An 18,261-nucleotide genomic window follows, 5' to 3' on the forward strand; every position below is an offset into this window, starting at 1 on the left:
TGTAGCTATTGCATCTTATATAAGACTGAACTATTTTTGTTAGCAGTAAATAGAAGAACTTGAAACAGTGCAATGCATTTTCTCCTATTTCTTATTTGCAAATATGTTTGCGGTTGTTTTTTATTTTAATTTAGTTTTTTTATGTATGACTTTCCAAAACTTATAACAAGTATTTTAATACAAACTTTTATTGTAGATGTTTTTTAGTTTGTTGACTTTTTGGAAATCAAATTCAAAAGCAAAGTTTCTTTACTTTGCTTTTGAATTTAATTGTTTTTGTTGATTTTCTAAAACATGATCTATGATTGAAAGATTTTTGAATGTCGGCAGTCTTTACTCTATACTGGATGTGTGGTGTTGAAAGGTATTGTTTGTCACATTGTTGACAATGCAGAATATTTTGATTGTTTTCTTGATGATATTTCTGTATTTTAATTTGAAAACCACATGCAAGTGTAAAAAAAGTTTATTTAAAATGCTCATAATCCATTAGCCCGAGTTGTAGGAAGCAGTTAAAAATTGGAAAATTGTACTTCATTTTATTCGATCAAGTGTGATCAAATAAAGACTGTTTGCTCTATTTATGATAAAGACTTTTAGTTCTAATAACAAATGAAAAATTCTGTCGTGTTAAATGTCTACATGAAAATAATTATTGTGGCTGAGATGTTTTACGAAATAATAAGTTATCAAGCTTTTTTAACAAACTATGTAACTCAAACAGTTTCAATATTGTTTGTATTGAAAAAAAATTTCTGTCTGAGTAATGTATAATTAATAAAGCAGATTTTTCACCTAAAATTGTATGCATGTCTTATAAAATAGATTTGTACTTGCTCAATCGAAAACATGTATTAGAAAATAGTTTTAAAGTTATCTTGATTTAATCCTCAAAATTAGTTTATAAATACAGCTTATTATAATTTCTAATTAAAAAAATGGCTAAAAACTAAACTTTTACATTAAACCATATTTTAAATCAATTGTTATAATTTTTGATGTTATTAATAATAATACTTGTTAGGGCCTAACAAAGATTTATGCTTAAACATTTTAACACTTTAATTTCATTATAATTTTTACTTGGCCGCCATATAATATATCTTAATGTATAATTTAAAGATGTATTTTTCTATTAGCTATTTTACACTAACAAATTTTTTATAAATGAGTATAAACAATGTTGTTTTTAAAAATAAACTTATCTAGTTGAAAAAGTATAGGATAGCAAGCAAAAGGTACATTTAAGCTGTTTAGATAGAAAATGGGGAGAAAATAGAGGGTGCAGCACCAGAATGTTAGGCGATTGATAATTTTTTGTAACCCTAACCCTAACTCTAGCCCTGGCCAGCATTATTTAATGTAATAAAATGTGTAAATGAAATGCGTCAACCACAGTCTAATTAACACAGATTTAAGCTGCTCAAAATAAAATGTCGTGGAGGTAATGCATTTTTTTTATAAACATTAAGTCATTACTATTCTTCCTTGTTTCTTTAAAATACATTTTTTTTTTACGTCAAAAAATTTACATCAGGGTTAGGGTTAATAATCAAAATAACATTTTTTTGCTCTTAAATCTGTTTTTTATCGTGAAAAAGCCACCTATTTTATTGCTAAGAGCAGATGCCAACCAACATATTGACCATAGACAACATTGTATTAATGTATACAGAAAAAGAGATTTTGAAGTGTCCATTATCTCCAAGAGGTAATGGCAAAAAAGTGTCGCATTATTATTTTTTTATAAGAAAATGTGAACGAAAGTGTAAGCAAATATTTGACTTACGTAAACTTCACATTAACTAATGTTAAAACATACTAAAACATTCATCAAGTTTTACAATTTTATTTTTACTTGAAAATTGAATTGCGGAAATATCTCCTTAATTTTAATCTATTGCATTAATTTCCGTCATATAAATTATTATATAGTTTTAAAAATTTTGCGTATTCATGTGCTAGCGAAGTTGAGTGATTAGGACGCACAGCGCCTAAACAAAACAGTTTTGATTCGAGTCCTACCACTGGCGACTTTTCTTTATTAAATTTTTTCGATTATTTTAAAATACAAAATGAATTTGAAGTTTTATAGAGATTATAGGTCAAAAAAAAATTGACTGTAGGTCAAAAAAAAATTGTTTTTGTTTATGAAAAATAAGGAACTCTTTCATAATTTCCTAATAGAAAAATATTTTATTTTTTAATTTTTTGTCTATTATTAAAATATTGTTTTTAAAATGTTTTTCTATATAACTTCAATCACTCATTAGTCCATTTTAAAAGCGTTGTTTTAAAAAGGTTTACATATATATTTTTTTATTATTTAACAGCGACTCTATTTAATTATGCTAAACTAAAACGCAAAAAGTGTGTTGTTGATTATTTGCTTTATTTACTTTTCTTAACGATTTATTTTATTTACACTAAACTAAAGTTTGTTTTGCTTTGTTTGTTTTAATTACTTTTTTTAACGATTTCCTTTCTTATAACCGCTGACTTCGTGTTTGTTTTGAGAGGACACCAAAATAATATACACTAACAAACAAATAAACAGACAGCAAGTTAAATAAACGTTGTAAAAAGATTTGTCAGTAACAGAATCAGTGAAGATATAACTCAGAAAAAAAATCAATTATTATACAATGACTTGCCTCTAAAACCAAGTAATTTAGTATATTAACAATTACCACATACAAAAATTAAATCTACATTAAACAAACAATATTTTTATTGATTGTTATAAAACGGTTACTTTTATGCAGTCATTAGAAAAAGTCAACCTCCAAATCAATATATTTATCAAATATAACTGCACTATATAAAAAAATAACGACACTGATTTGGAAAATATAGACCTAAATCATCTGGATGTGTTATTTTAAAACACTGTGAGGCATCATAAAAATCAAGTTTGAAAATATCTTTTTGAAAATAATATAATAACTAATCAATAACATAGATTCCTAAAAAAAAAGGCCACGTACTACAAATTTACTTGAAACTCAGGATTATATTACGAAAAATGGTTGAATAAGGAACACCTGTAGAAATAGTTTTACTTGATTTCAAAAAAGCATTTGATACTCTAATATATATATATATAATAGCATATTTATGTAACAAACATGTACCATATGTTGCCACTTGTTACGTTACTTCAATATGAATTTTCATAATAAGTAAAAAGAAATGAAAAAATAACGAAAGAAAAGATTGCTGCTCCATACCAAATCCTCAGTCGATGTTGCAGCTCTCTGCTGCGAGTCAGGTAATTTGTTAGTCGATTTATGTACTAAAACCCTTAGCAGCAAGCAAATTCTGTGCGATATCAGACTGCTCACCTAAAGCAGAAGTATAAGATATATATATATATATATATATATATATATATATATATATATATATATATATATATATATATATATATATATATATATATATATATATATATATATATATATATATATTAATATTAATATTAATATAATAATATTTTTTTCTATAAATTGAATTTTTTTTGTGATTTAGTAACTCTTCCTGATGATCCAGCAATGGTGAAACTCCGAGTCGAAGATAAAAGTTAGATAAGTGTTTTTTACTAATTAATTATTGCTCTTTCTTTAAGAACATTGAGCACTCTATTTGAAAAATACACTAACATAATTTACATATATATATATATATAAATATATATATGTAAATAATGTTTATATATATATATATGTATAATAATACATTATATATATATATATATATATATATATATATATATATATATATATATATATATATATATATATATATAATGTTTATGTGTATATATACAGAAGCAGGTCTAAGCTGTAGCAAGTGTAGCATTTGCCACAGTCAGTTTTTTTTTTCTCTTTTTGTTTTTTTTCTCATTCTTTTTTTTTTTAAATACTTTTTTTTTTATGCAAAAGAGAGAAATAATTTAAATAAGATATGAAGGTTACAAGTAATCAAAATGTGGCGCTTTAAAAATTTATTCAAAATCGTATCTGAGCTAAATTGACTTTGTTACGGAATAATGAAATGCTTCCACTGACAAGTCCATGATTTTAACGGGTTTTGTCTCACATGCCCATAATTTTTTGAATGTGAAACATTTCGTAGCGTATCAACTTAAATTGAACTGGGAGTAAAATAAAATGGCAAATCGACTGTATTAACTGTAGCAAAAGTCAGTTTGTCATATTTTGAAACAACTCTGTACATAACCCCAATAATTTTTTAGATATTGACCTTATTTACCTGCAATCTTTTTATTAACAAGGAGGTCTTACGTAGTGACTGAAGGTCATCAAGCGAGAACCTGTAGCAAAAAAAAAAAATTGTGTAGCAAAGACAGAAATTCTGTTAAATATCCACTCTCCGTTAATGAAACTTTTTTTAATAAAGTGAGTAGCAAATATTAAATGAAGAGTTTTTATAATCAAATTAAATTAAATAGACAATAAACCGTCTGTTGGTTTCTTTATTTAGTCTATTATGAAAATGGTGAAATTTGATTATGTTTGTGATAAATAGTGAAATGTGTTTATTGCTGTTCTACAAGTTATTTATCATTGAAGAAGTCAAGCGATTTAAAAACGTTTTAAATTACACGGGTAAATTTCTACAAGAAGCTATTGTTCCCTGTGACAAGGTGTATGTTTCAAAAATGTTATTGTATCAGGAAGTACCTGTTTTGGGAAAACCATTTATATAAATTCTCTTTCAAAAAGTAGTTTAGATGTTATGATAACTTGTAATACAAGTTATATGTTTGATGATCCTAAATTTCTTCTGAAATATTTGTAAAAACCTGTAAACATATGAATTCCTAATTTTTATGTAATCAAATTCATTAAACTTTAGAATCAGTAAAATAGTTGAATAGCAAAGAAAAGACAATTATATGTGATAAAAATCTAATTCTGAGATTTAATGAAAAGCCTTGGTTAGCTACTGATGGAACTCTTTTGATGTTTGACTTTTGTTCACATTATCAAAAACATACAAAATAATGGACTCAAAAAACCAAACTTTTTTTTTCTGATAATACTTACAATGTTCTTCTTAATCACCCTAAAACTTCTATTATCTCAAGCGTTAACAAGACTGATGATTTTATTAAACTTGCTGTCACATAATGGAACACTTTTAATCTAAAAAGTGTGGGCAAATATTTTAGGTTCAATAATGATCAAAAAGCTTCCTCAGAGATCTAAATGATAAACAAGTTTATCATTGTATCGCAAAAATCCAAAGTTTGTTTTAGATTTTTGCGATACAGCATTATGCATAAAAAAAATCAGAAAATAGGCATAAAATATCAACACATCTCAAATGGCATTTCGCAAATTATTCACGTGAAGAAATAGTCTAGCTGATTAAAGCTAGATTTGACTAAAAGTTAATTGAAATGAAGTAATGAGGTTTATTATTAAAAATATGAAAATATTTATAAATTGTTCTTATAAATTTATAAAAATCGTTACAGTGTCTATTTTAATTTTCAGATAATTTATAAAGTAATCCATTAAATAAAGCTTGTGTTTTAAAACAAATTTTAATTAAAAAAATTATATTATAAACAAATTTAGATTAAATTTGTCGTTTTTATTTTCAAATATCAACCTCCAATTTTTTTGCAGACCAAAACATTTTGACAACCTCAAATATTTTGTTGATTTGAATATGTAGATAAATTTATATGATAATGTTTTGTGCATTATTTGGCATAAATACATTGTCTGGCAATAGGAGTACCAAGAAACAAATGTAAATACATTAACTGAGAAAAAAGGGTTCGGTCAGGGTTTTAGTCATGATTAAAACTCATAAAAGACAAGTAAACTATCATTTCGTTAAAAAGTATTCAGTTTAACGAAGGACTTAAAATAAGATCTTATTTTACGTCCTTGGTTTAACTAGATGGTTTTAACGTTGCGTAAATCAAGTAACGTATATATATATATATATATATATATATATATATATATATATATATATATATATATATATATATATATATATATATATATATATATATATATATATATATATATATATTTATATATATTTATATATATGCATTTATATATAAATATATGAATATATAAATATATATAAATATATAAACATATAAATATATATATATATATATATATATATATATATACATATATATATATATATATATATATATATATATATATATATATATATATATATATACATATATATATATATATATATATATATATATATATATATATATATATATATCACCCTGAAAATAAAATTATGTAATTAATTTCATGCACGCAATAAACGTTTATACTTATTTGAAAGAGGATTTTATAACCTTTATAAATTTAATTCATTTCAGTTAAAAAAAATTATATAAATATTGAAAATAAAATGGTCAAAGTAAAGGACCTCAAAAAAAGTATGAAAGTTTTTTTTCAATAATATTGAAATAAAGGTAAAGCGTTTGTTGCTAAGCAATTTATGGAATGGGGTTTACCCAGATCAACTGCCACGATAAAATCATACAATTAGAGAATGAATATCTAAAAAGAAAAGTAGGAAGTGGTCGAATCGCTAAGGTAGCTACTAAAGAAAATATTCCAAAGATTGCTGCATTTTTTGAAAACAAGTCAGGGTGCTCCTAGAAAAAATTGCTCAACTGTTCAACTGTAGTCAAACTCGAATTTTCCAAGTATTAAAAACAATGACTAGCAATCGAACTTTCAAAAAAACAAATCGTCCAGATCGCAGCCATCAGCAGAAAAAAGCTATGCGTCCTAAATGTCGTAAGGTGTACAAAAATTATACAAACTTGGATTTTTATATGAATGAAAGCTGTTTTACCTTAGACAATAGCACATTAGCTGGTAATGATAGGTTTTATGCCACTGATCCTTATCCATGTTCTGACCAATTAAGACAGTTTGCGCAAAAAGTAAAAGGATGAGATCATAGTTTCTTGTTACATTAGCTCCCGTGGAATAAACCCTCTTTATATTTATCACAGTAAGCAGGCAAACAACTAGTACACTTATAAAAAAAATACGAGCAAAAATTGTACTTCCTCTTGTATCAGAATATTATACAAAAGACAATGAGTTTATCTTCTGGCCTGATCTAGCTCGATCACATTACGTAGAGTTAGTCATCTACTCTATAAAATTGAAAAAAATCAAAGTTGTACCCAAAAATATAAACCCAGCTAACGTTCCAGAAGCAAGACCAATTGAAAAATTTTGGGGTGATTTAAAACGGCTAGTGTACGAGAATAATTGGAGAGCTGAGAACTTGGAAGAGCTTGAAGCAATAATTAGATATTGTTATTCAAAGATGAATAAAGAAATTTTCTTTACTCAAATAAAACATCTTTAAAAAATACTTTATAATATTGCTAAATATGGTATTTGAAATAATTATTTTAATATAATTATAAACTACGTATACTAATATGTTAACAGTTGAAATATTAAATAATAAAAGTTGTTAGTTCCTAAAATATTAATTTCTAAATTTTATCTAAAATTAAATTTATGGTTTTATTAAGGTTTTATATTCGTTTATAGGGGTTTTTAGTTTTAAGGTTTTATATTGGTTTTATTCCAAATTAAGGTTTTATATTCGTTTATAAATTGTTTATATATAAATATTAATTTCACACTTTTGTTTATACTTGTTTTACTACATAACTACAAATAGATAAAGAAGTATGCAAAGGATATAATTTCTGGACAAAAGAGGACTCCAAAGAAGAATGTAAGTAATTATGTTTTTGAAAGATTGTGTTTCTCTTTGGAACTCACTTTTCTTTATTTTTATTTGGTGAAGAATAAAAAAAACTTAATATTAACTATTGGTCATAGCTGATTTTATTAATACTAATTAAATTTGTTTGACTTATAACAGTTTGATATTCAGTGTGAGTTTATTAAGTAGTTCTGGTGATTTAAAGATTGAGGGCTGATATGGTTGTAACTGGGTTCCACCATGTGAACGAAGTACAGTATATGATTTAAGTTGATGGTTTATTGTTACACCGATTGAAGTAAGTTTTATTTAGTTAGTTTATGTACGGAATTTTGACTATTTTTAGTTGTCTTTCATAAAATGTTTAAATATATATTATATATATATATATATATATATATATATATATATATATATATATATATATATATATATATATATATATATATATATATATTCTGTTATTCACATCTTTAAAAATTCTGGAGAGCGATCTGATTTGACTAACTACCGTCCCATAAGTCTTCTTCATATCATAAGCAAGGTTTTTGAATCTTTAATTAACAAACACTTAATTACTCATCTTGAATCTAATAACTTTCTGACTATCAATATGGATTTCGATCTTCTTTATCTACAGCTGATTTGCTAACAGTAATAACCGATAGGTTTTGTTGTGCATTAGATAAAAGTAGCAAGGTTAAGGCCATCGCTCTTGACATTTCAAAAGCTTTTGATAAAGTTTGGCATGCTGGTCTTCTCGGTAAGCTTTCTTCTTATGGTGTCTCCGGTAACATCTTCAAGATCATTGAATCCTTCCTTTCCAATCGTAGCATAAAAGTTGTCCTCAATGGACAACACTCTTCTTCTTATTGTGTAACTCCAGGGGTTCCTCAAGGTTCTATCCTTGGCCCTACACTCTTTTTAATTTACATTAATGATCTTCCAGATATTCTGACATCTAAGTTAGCATTGTTTGCTGATGATACTACCATTGATTCTTGTCGTGATAAGAAACCATCAACCTCTTGCTTTATTGCTTAGAAGGGGCATTTGAGCTTAAAAAAGATCTCACTTCTGCTACAGCATGGGGCTCACAGTGGCTGGTGAACTTTTTCAGCCAATCGTTATCGCAATAATTTAGATCTTTGTATATTTATCAACGGTGATGTACTCGATGAGTCACCTACTCCTCATCTTTTAGGATTAACTCTTACTTCCAATCTTTCTTGGAAACCATATATCAAATCAGTTGCAAAATTAGCATCTGCTAAGGTTGCACATCTTTATCGAGCTCGACACTTACTAACTTCAGATTCTATTCTCTATCTCTATAAATCTCAAATCCGGCCTTGTATGGAATAATATTTCCATATCTGGGGCGGTTCTTCTAATAATGCTCTTTCTCTTTTAAACAAGGTGCAAAAACGCATTGTTAACATAGTTTGACCTGCTCTTGCAGCCAACCTCCAACCATTATCACATCGTCGTAATGTTGCTTCTCTTTCTCTTTTTTATAAATACTATAATGGGCACTGCTCTATTATAAAGAGCTAGCGTCTCTTGTGCCATCTACTATAATTCATTCTCATATTACTCGTCATTCGATTAAGTGTCATCCTTTTTCTGTGACTGTTCCAAATTGCTCCAAAAACGCTTATTCGTCTAGTTTTTTTCCTCGAACATCAGCTCTTTGGAATTCGCTTCCTTCATCTTGCTTTCCTGATTCATATAATTTGCAATCTTTTAAGTCTTTCGTCAATCGTTATCTTGCTCTACAATCTTCATCTTTTCTCTTTCAGTAACTTCCAACTTTTATTAGTGGCTGCTTGCAGCCTTGTTGGAAGCGAAGATGTAAAAAACAAAAAAAACAAAAAAATATATATATATATATATACATATACAGATATATATATATATATATATATATATATATATATATATATATATATATATATATATATATATATATATATATATATATATATATATATATATATATATATATATATATATATATATATATACAGTATTGCACAAAACATTTGCAACTTTTTTGGTTTGTTTCATTTTCTTAAGTCTGGTCCGTGTCAACGTAACAGATTTTTTTTAATAATTAAAGGAAGTATCCAGAAGTTTCCAGAAGCATGCAGAAGCTTCCAGAAATTTTTTTTGAAAAAGAATCTGAAAGCATCCAGTAGCATCCAGAGATATCTAGAAACATTTAGAAGCATCCAGACGCATCCAGAAGCTTCCAGAAGCATCGAAAAGAAGCTTCTAGAGTCTTTTAGAACAGGTTCACACAGGTTCATTTTACTATATAAGCTGCCTGTATCGGACCGAACAATCAGACAAGGTGCTGTTGAAGCCGGATTGTTTTCTAGACGCCTTGCAAAGAAACCGCTGATTTCACTAAAAAACCAGAAGAAACAACTCCTGTTTGCTACATCTCATATTGAGTGGAATGTGCAGAAATGGCGAACTGTCCTGTTTAGTGATGAATCGAAGTTCAACATCAATTGGAGCGATGGCATTTGCCGTGTACGTCGACCAGTCGTAAAATGCCTCGATTACGTTACTGCCATAAGACCGTAAAGCATAGTGGAGGTGTTTTTCTGCTAACGGTCTAGGTCCAATACATCAAAAAGATGGAATAATGGACCGTTTGATGTATAAAAATATCCTAAAAGATGTTTTGTTACCTCATGCTGAATGGAATATGCCAGTAAAATGGGTTTTTCAGCAAGACAACGATCCGAAACACACTACAAAAATAGTCAAACAGTGGTTTCAAGACAACCACCTATCTGTGATGGATTGGCCGCATTATTCTCCGGATCTCAACCCTATCAAGAACCTGTTGGAGATCGTCAACCACAGAATTAATTGTGAAGGTGTTCGAAATAAGGATCAACTGTTTGAACAAATCCAAAAGGCCTGGGCAGCGATTCCACAAAATTTCATTGATCACCTGATCGAATCTATGCCTCGAAAAATGATTCTCTACAAATGATTCGTCACGAAATATTGACAGCGAAATACAGCTTGGTCAACATTTTGTCGAGTTGCATTTGTTTAGTTTAGAAAGAAATCAACTTTTCTTAATACTTTTGATTAATTTATAAATTTTCGTGCACAAATAATGAACTTTGTGATGAATAAAACTTAAAGAACTCTTTATCTCTAAACAGTTTCATAGTTATTTCTATAAATTAAAAAAATGCAGCATGCATATATATATATACCTATATATATATATATATATATATATATATATATATATATATATATATATATATATATATATATATATATATATATATATATATATATATATATAAATATATATATATATATATATATATATATGCATATATATATATATATATATATAAATATATATATATATATATATATGTATATATATATATATATATACATATATATATATATATATATATATATATATATATATATATATATATATATATATATATATATATGTATATATATATATATAACTATAGAAATATATATATATATATATATATATATATATATGTATATATATATATATATACATATATATATATATTATATATATATATATATATATATATGTATATATATATATATATAGAAATATATATATATATATATATATATATATATATATATATATATATATATATATATATATATATATATATGTATATATATATATATATATAGAAATATATATATATATATATATATATATATATATATATATATATATATATATATATATACAGACCATTTCATCGCCATCAGCAGATTGCTTCAAGCTCTTCCAATTTCTCATTTACCATATATTCACATGGTGGAACCCAGTAACAACTATATCAGCCCTCAATCTTTAATTCACTAGAACTACTTAATAAACTTACACTGAATATCAAACTATTACAAGTCAAACAAATTTAATTAGTATTAATAAAATCAGCTATGACCAATAGTTAATATTAAGTTTTTTTTATTCTTCACCAAATAAAAATAAAGAAAAGTGAGTTTCAAATAGAAACACAATCTTTCAAAAATATAATTACTTACATTCTTCTTTGGAGTCCTCTTTTGTCCAGAAATTATATCCTTTGCATACTTCTTTATCTATTTGTAGTTATGTAGTAAAACAAGTATAAACAAAAGTGTGAAAATTAATATTTATATATAAACAGTTTATAAACGAATATAAAACCTTAATTTGGAATAAAACCAATATAAAACCTTAAAACTAAAAACCCCTATAAACGAATATAAAACCTTAATAAAACCATAAATTTAATTTTAGATAAAATTTAGAAATTAATATTTTAAGAACTAATAACTTTTATTATTTAATATTTCAACTGTTAACATATTAGTATACGTAGTTTATAAATATATTAAAATAATTATTTCAAATACCATATTTAGCAATATTATAAAGTATTTTTTAAAGATGTTTTATTTGAGTAAAGAAAATTTCTTTATTCATCTTTGAATAACAATATCTAATTATTGTTTCAAGCTCTTCCAAGTTCTCAGCTCTCCAATTATTCTCGTACACTAGCCGTTTTAAATCACCCCAAAATTTTTCAATTGGTCTTGCTTCTGGAACGTTAGCTGGGTTTATATTTTTGGGTACAACTTTGATTTTTTTCAATTTTATAGAGTAGATGACTAACTCTACGTAATGTGATCGAGCTAGATCAGGCCAGAAGATAAACTCATTGTCTTTTGTATAATATTCTGATACAAGAGGAAGTACAATTTTTGCTCGTATTTTTTTTATAAGTGTACTAGTTGTTTGCCTGCTTACTGTGATAAATATAAAGAGGGTTTATTCCACGGGAGCTAATGTAACAAGAAACTATGAACTCATCCTTGTACTTTTTGCGCAAACTGTCTTAATTGGTCAGAACATGGAGAAGGATCAGTGGCATAAAACCTATCATTACCAGCTAATGTGCTATTGTCTAAGGTAAAACAGCTTTCATCCATATAAAAATCCAAGTTTGAACAATTTTTGTACACCTTACTACATTTAGGACGCATAGCTTTTTTCTGCTGATGGCTGCGATCTGGACGATTTGTTTTTTTGAAAGTTCGAAACGCAGAATTATTCGTTAAGGTGTTCTTAATATGGATTAACTGTTTGAACAAATCGAAAATGCCTGGGCAGCGATTCCACATATTTTCATTGATTACCTGATCGAATCTAGGCTTCGAAAAATGATTCTCTACAAAGGATTCTCTACATAATATTGATAGCGAAATACAGCTTGGTCAACATTTTGTCGAGTTGTACTTGTTTTGTCCAAAAGGAAATCAATTTTTTTAAATACTTTTGATTAATTTATAAATTTTCGTGCGCAAATAATAAACTTTGTGATGAATAAAACTTGAAGAACTTTGTCTCTAAACAGTTACATAGTTATTTCTCTAAATTGAAAAAATGCAGCACTCTTATATAAAGAAACTAAGTTAGCATTATTTGGTTGCACTCGCTTTGTCCGATACTGTATATATATATATATATATATATATATTTATATTTATATATATATATATATATATATATATATATATATATATATATATATATATATATATATATATATATATATATATATATATATATATATATATATATATATGTAAATATATATATATATATATATATATATATATATATATATATATATATTTATATATATATATATATTATATATATATATATATATATATATAAATATATATATATATATGTAAACATATATATATATATATTTATTTATTTAAATATATATATATATATTTTGTTATATATATATGTATATATATGTATAGTTTATATATATATATATATATATTTATTTTCACTTTTTAAACTTAATAATAATCATAATAATTCAATAACATTTTTTTTTTAACATTTGCTTTTAGACTATTAATTCTACAAGTTTTATTTTTTAATTTAGATTCTGTATCTCAATGATATCCTGGCCTATCGATACGATATCCTGTAAATTGTGATTTTATAAATGGTACAAATATATATACAAACATTCACACTCACATAAATCTTAAAGAAAATATTTATATTTAGATATATGTATATAAATTGTATGTTTTTTTATATTTATCATTGTATATTACTGTTTGTCTTAAAAATTGATTTTGGATATATAGCAAGTGCAGAGTTCAACTTAAAATTTAGTTTTATTTGCTAATTAAATATATATTATATCCACGTTTAATTATGTTTTATAATATTTTGCGATATTTTCTACAGCGCAATTACATTCTACAGCGTTGATTCAACGTTATATTTCAACCTTTACTCGACGTCTTTGAGTCACGTTAAATCGACGTTTTAATGACAACGTTACAAATCCTTGCAAAATAGACTGCTTTAATAGCGTTTATGTAACACTTTTTAAGTAACGTTTTTTCAACGTTAAGTTGCGACGTTTATGCAGCGCTTTTTATGTTTTACGTTTTACGCTTTTACATGTTTTACGTTTTTTCAAAGTTTAGTTGCGACACTTTAGAGGTAGCGGTTAGCGTCATAGAAGGATTCATAAAAAAAAAATTATGAATCCTTCTATGACGCTAACAGCTACCTCTTGAATAATATTTTTGACGGGGTAATGATTGCAGATGGTTTCATCTATGCTGACATCAAATGGAACGTAGAATGTTACCCGATCAATTCAAACAGTCTTGAAAGCGAATCAAATTTTATCAATAATATTAATGATTTTCGTTTTATTAAACACGTAAATTTCCAGACATGTTATAAAAACACCCAAGATTCGTCTTCAATCAATTTATTATTTACTGAAATGCAAGAACAATATTCGGAGATATTTCCGAGACCAACCCTTGGCAACATTACACATGGAATCTGTAGTATAATATGGGAATATAAGACTCAAAATAATCAATCTCTTTATCGTTTCTTAAACCACCGTCACAATTACGCTAAAGGTGTTTACGAGAATCTAAGACTATAGATAGCATAAATTTGTCACAGCTACTTGAACCCTGCGATTGTATTCAACTTTGTTACGAATATTTCTTATCAATATACGAAGAAGCATGTCAACTAAATATTCCTATTAAAACACTAAAAAAGCAAAAATTAAACAGACCAATGTGATTTGATTCATATACAAAAAACTTGTTCAGGACGAACATCGTGCATAATACAAATTTCCAATAGTTCTAAGATGTCAAACACAACAATGAACAGCGAAATTAAAAAAAAAAAAAAGAATATCAAAAAATTTGCAAAAAATTATCTCACTGCATAAGGAATAAGAAATTGCAATACAAATTGTTGTTAATTAATAAGATAAAAAACGAACCTAAAAACTTCGCATTTTAAATTGAAACTAAAATTAAACTTGAATGTCATTTCAATACAAGACAAACACAGCAATTTAGTCACCAACAAAATCACAATAACTAATATATTTAACAAACAATTTTAATCAGTCTTTACAAATAGTATAAATAATAAGCTTTCTGAACTTTAGAACCGATCCTTCACTCAAGTAAAGGATAACGCAGATCTTCTTTTTCATGAAACCACAATATTACAGAAACTAGAAAATTTAAATAACTGATCGAAATTAATGGCGTAAATCCATACGTTCTAAAAAACTGTGCAACATCGTTTTGTATTCCACTAAAAATAATTTTCATGAAAAGTTTCATTTTAAGCTCATTACTGAGGCAATGGAGCCAGCCAAATGTTACTCCACTACCCAAAAGTGGAAGTCGACTTATCGCTAGTAATTACAGACCAATATCACTTACATCAGTCATAAGTAAATTAATGGAAAGTATAATTCGTGACTCCATGATCAAATATCTAATAACAAATACTCATGTTGCAAGAACATATTTTTATGCCAGAAAAGAGCTGTTTCACAAACTTGCTAGTTTCAAGACTTTGTTAGTACAGCTTTGTATAACAAACATCCAGTCGACGTCCTAATTTACTAATTTTGTTTACTAATTACGTTATTACTAACGACGTAATTACTAACGTAATTACTAACGACGTAATTACTAACGACGTAATTACTAATGACGTAATTACTAACGACGTTTACTAATTTTGCGAAAGCATTCGGCACTTTATCCCATGAATACATTATCCATGAAGTTAAACTGTACGGTTTTAATAATAAATTTGCTGCATAGATAAAATCTTTCTTGAATATTAGACAACAACAAGTTGTACTTGTCGGAAACCAGTCTGACGGGAGTCCAATCAATAGTGGCTTTATACAAGGATCAGTACTTGGACCTTTTTTATTCACAATATTCGTAAATGACCTTCCTTGTAAACTTTTCCACCTAAAAAAAATATATGTGGACGAAAGTTTAAACTCTTGCTGAGCTAGACGAAATTGAAATCCTAAGAAACGAATTACAAAACAATATAGATAAAATAGCTACACGGTCTCAGGAATCGGCGATAAAACTTAGTATAAGTAAATATAAAATAATGCATTTTGGTAAGTATAATCAAAAAAGAAATTATATTATCTTTGACTTTGATCAATAAATAAGAACTCGAATTGAAGAATCTGACTCAGAAAAAGATTAAGAGGTCATGACATCTACTGATGAAAAATACAGCTAACAAATCAATTACTGCGCTAACAGAGCTAACAGAATGCTTGATTTAATTAAACGCAGAATTGAATTCTACACCACCTTAATTGCTAAAATATCGTATAAAGCCTTTGTTCGACCGCTTCGCGAATATGCAGCATTAATCTGGAATCCATCAAAGTAAAAGGATCGAGAAGCTCTTGAAATAGTTCAAAGAAGAGCAACTCAAAAAAGAAGCCTCTTACATCTAAGTTATGAATCACAATTAAAAAAGGTTTAATATTGCAACGCTAGAAACTCGAAGGTTAAGAGGAGACTTAAGGAGTGCTTCAAAATTTTTCATAATTTTATGCAAGTTAAATGGTGTAAATCTAGGTCAAAAATAATAGTAAAACCTGATGAGTTAATGAAACAATCTGCATACAGAAGAAATCCCATTCGATTCAAAAAGAACTAATCAAGGAATGTTGTTCAATAAGAGAGAATATTATTCTTAATGAAATAGTCAGCGTATGTTATTGTCTTCCTCCGTCAATAGTGCTATTTACATCAGTAAAAACATTTAAACAATTAGAAAATTTATTGAAAACGAATAAAAAGTCACCGGCTGATATAGAGCGTGTTACACGCTCTCGTTTAACATTATGAACATTTAAATCACTTTAACAGTTATTTTGTTAAATTTCAGCAATAAATAGTTACTATTATATATATATATATATATATATATATATATATATATATATATATATATATATATATATATATATATATATATATATATATATATATATATATATATATATATATATAAGAAAATAGTTTTTGCGTACCTTTAATTTATATCTTCCGAAGTGAAGCGGAAAGATTATTCTTAAATTATGTAAAAATAGGTTTTTTCTGATTTTTTATTTTGTTCTTTATAATAAATTTGTGATCGTCCATCAATTACGCAACACTAACTGTTTCTATGCATGTCTTAGCGTTGAATAATTTATGGCTAAAGTTAACTGTTGTTGAAATATTAATAGTGTTTTTACGAAACTATAATGCGCATAATTTAAAGCCCTATAAGGAACTCTCTCATAATTTCCAAATAAAAAATTTTATTTTTTACTTTTAGTCCTTTTTTAAAACATTGTTTTTAAAATGTTTTTTTATATATCTTTTATTACTTTTTGGTCCATTTAAAAAATATTGTTTTAAAAAAGTTTTTATATATATTTTTATTATTCAACAGCGGTTTTATTCATTTATGCTAAACTAAAACGCTAAAAGTTTGTTGCTCTATACAGCCTCAGAACACGCAGAGATTTGCGCAATTTGATTTTAAAAGAGAAGTTTTTGCGGGTATGATAAACTCAAAAAAAATGTCAATAAACTTATTGAATAAAAAAATTTATATATAATAACAAAATTGGTAGGATTTTTCTAATAAATTTTGCACAACATTGTACTTGTATAAAACTTTGCAACTCAAAACTTCTGTGATTTTAAGAATATTAAAAAAAAAATAAGTAGTTTGTTTTGCTGTTTTTTAACTCTAATACATAAAAAAGGCAACCATAGTAACAAACTATAAATCAGATATTGAAAATTTACCATACTGTGATTCTCATTCCATAGATTTTTTTTATCAATTTTTACATAACAGTTTTATAATTTATTAAACAATATTAATAGAATGTTGATACCTTAGTATGATTTTTTTTAAACTAAATTTCCATTTATGCTATTATTTAGTTAAAAAAATATATTAAAAAAATCCTTAGTTTCTTTTCAAAACTTTACAGTAAATATTTCTATGAAAAATTATATATCTTA

At 26.1% G+C, this 18,261-nt stretch overlaps 1 protein-coding gene across 5 annotated transcripts in view; it reads right to left on the minus strand.

Annotated features, from left to right (window-relative positions):
* The window catches only part of LOC136080461 (uncharacterized), a 66,456-nt gene extending 49,045 nt beyond the window's left edge, over nucleotides 1-17,411 (minus strand). For 2 of the 5 annotated variants that reach the window (XM_065797110.1, XM_065797114.1), the window contains exons 1-2: nucleotides 17,271-17,411; nucleotides 3,231-3,344 (exon numbers count right to left, since the gene is read on the minus strand). The gene's annotated coding sequence lies outside the window, so the exon portion shown is untranslated. Of the gene's footprint in view, nucleotides 1-3,230; nucleotides 3,345-5,072; nucleotides 5,172-17,270 lie in introns of all 5 variants that reach the window. The other 3 variants (XM_065797111.1, XM_065797115.1, XM_065797113.1) reach the window with 3 other exon arrangements.
* Nucleotides 17,412-18,261: the final 850 nt, after the last annotated feature.

This window comes from Hydra vulgaris, chromosome 05 (genome assembly GCF_038396675.1).
Source record: "Hydra vulgaris chromosome 05, alternate assembly HydraT2T_AEP".
NCBI lineage: Eukaryota > Metazoa > Cnidaria > Hydrozoa > Anthoathecata > Hydridae > Hydra > Hydra vulgaris.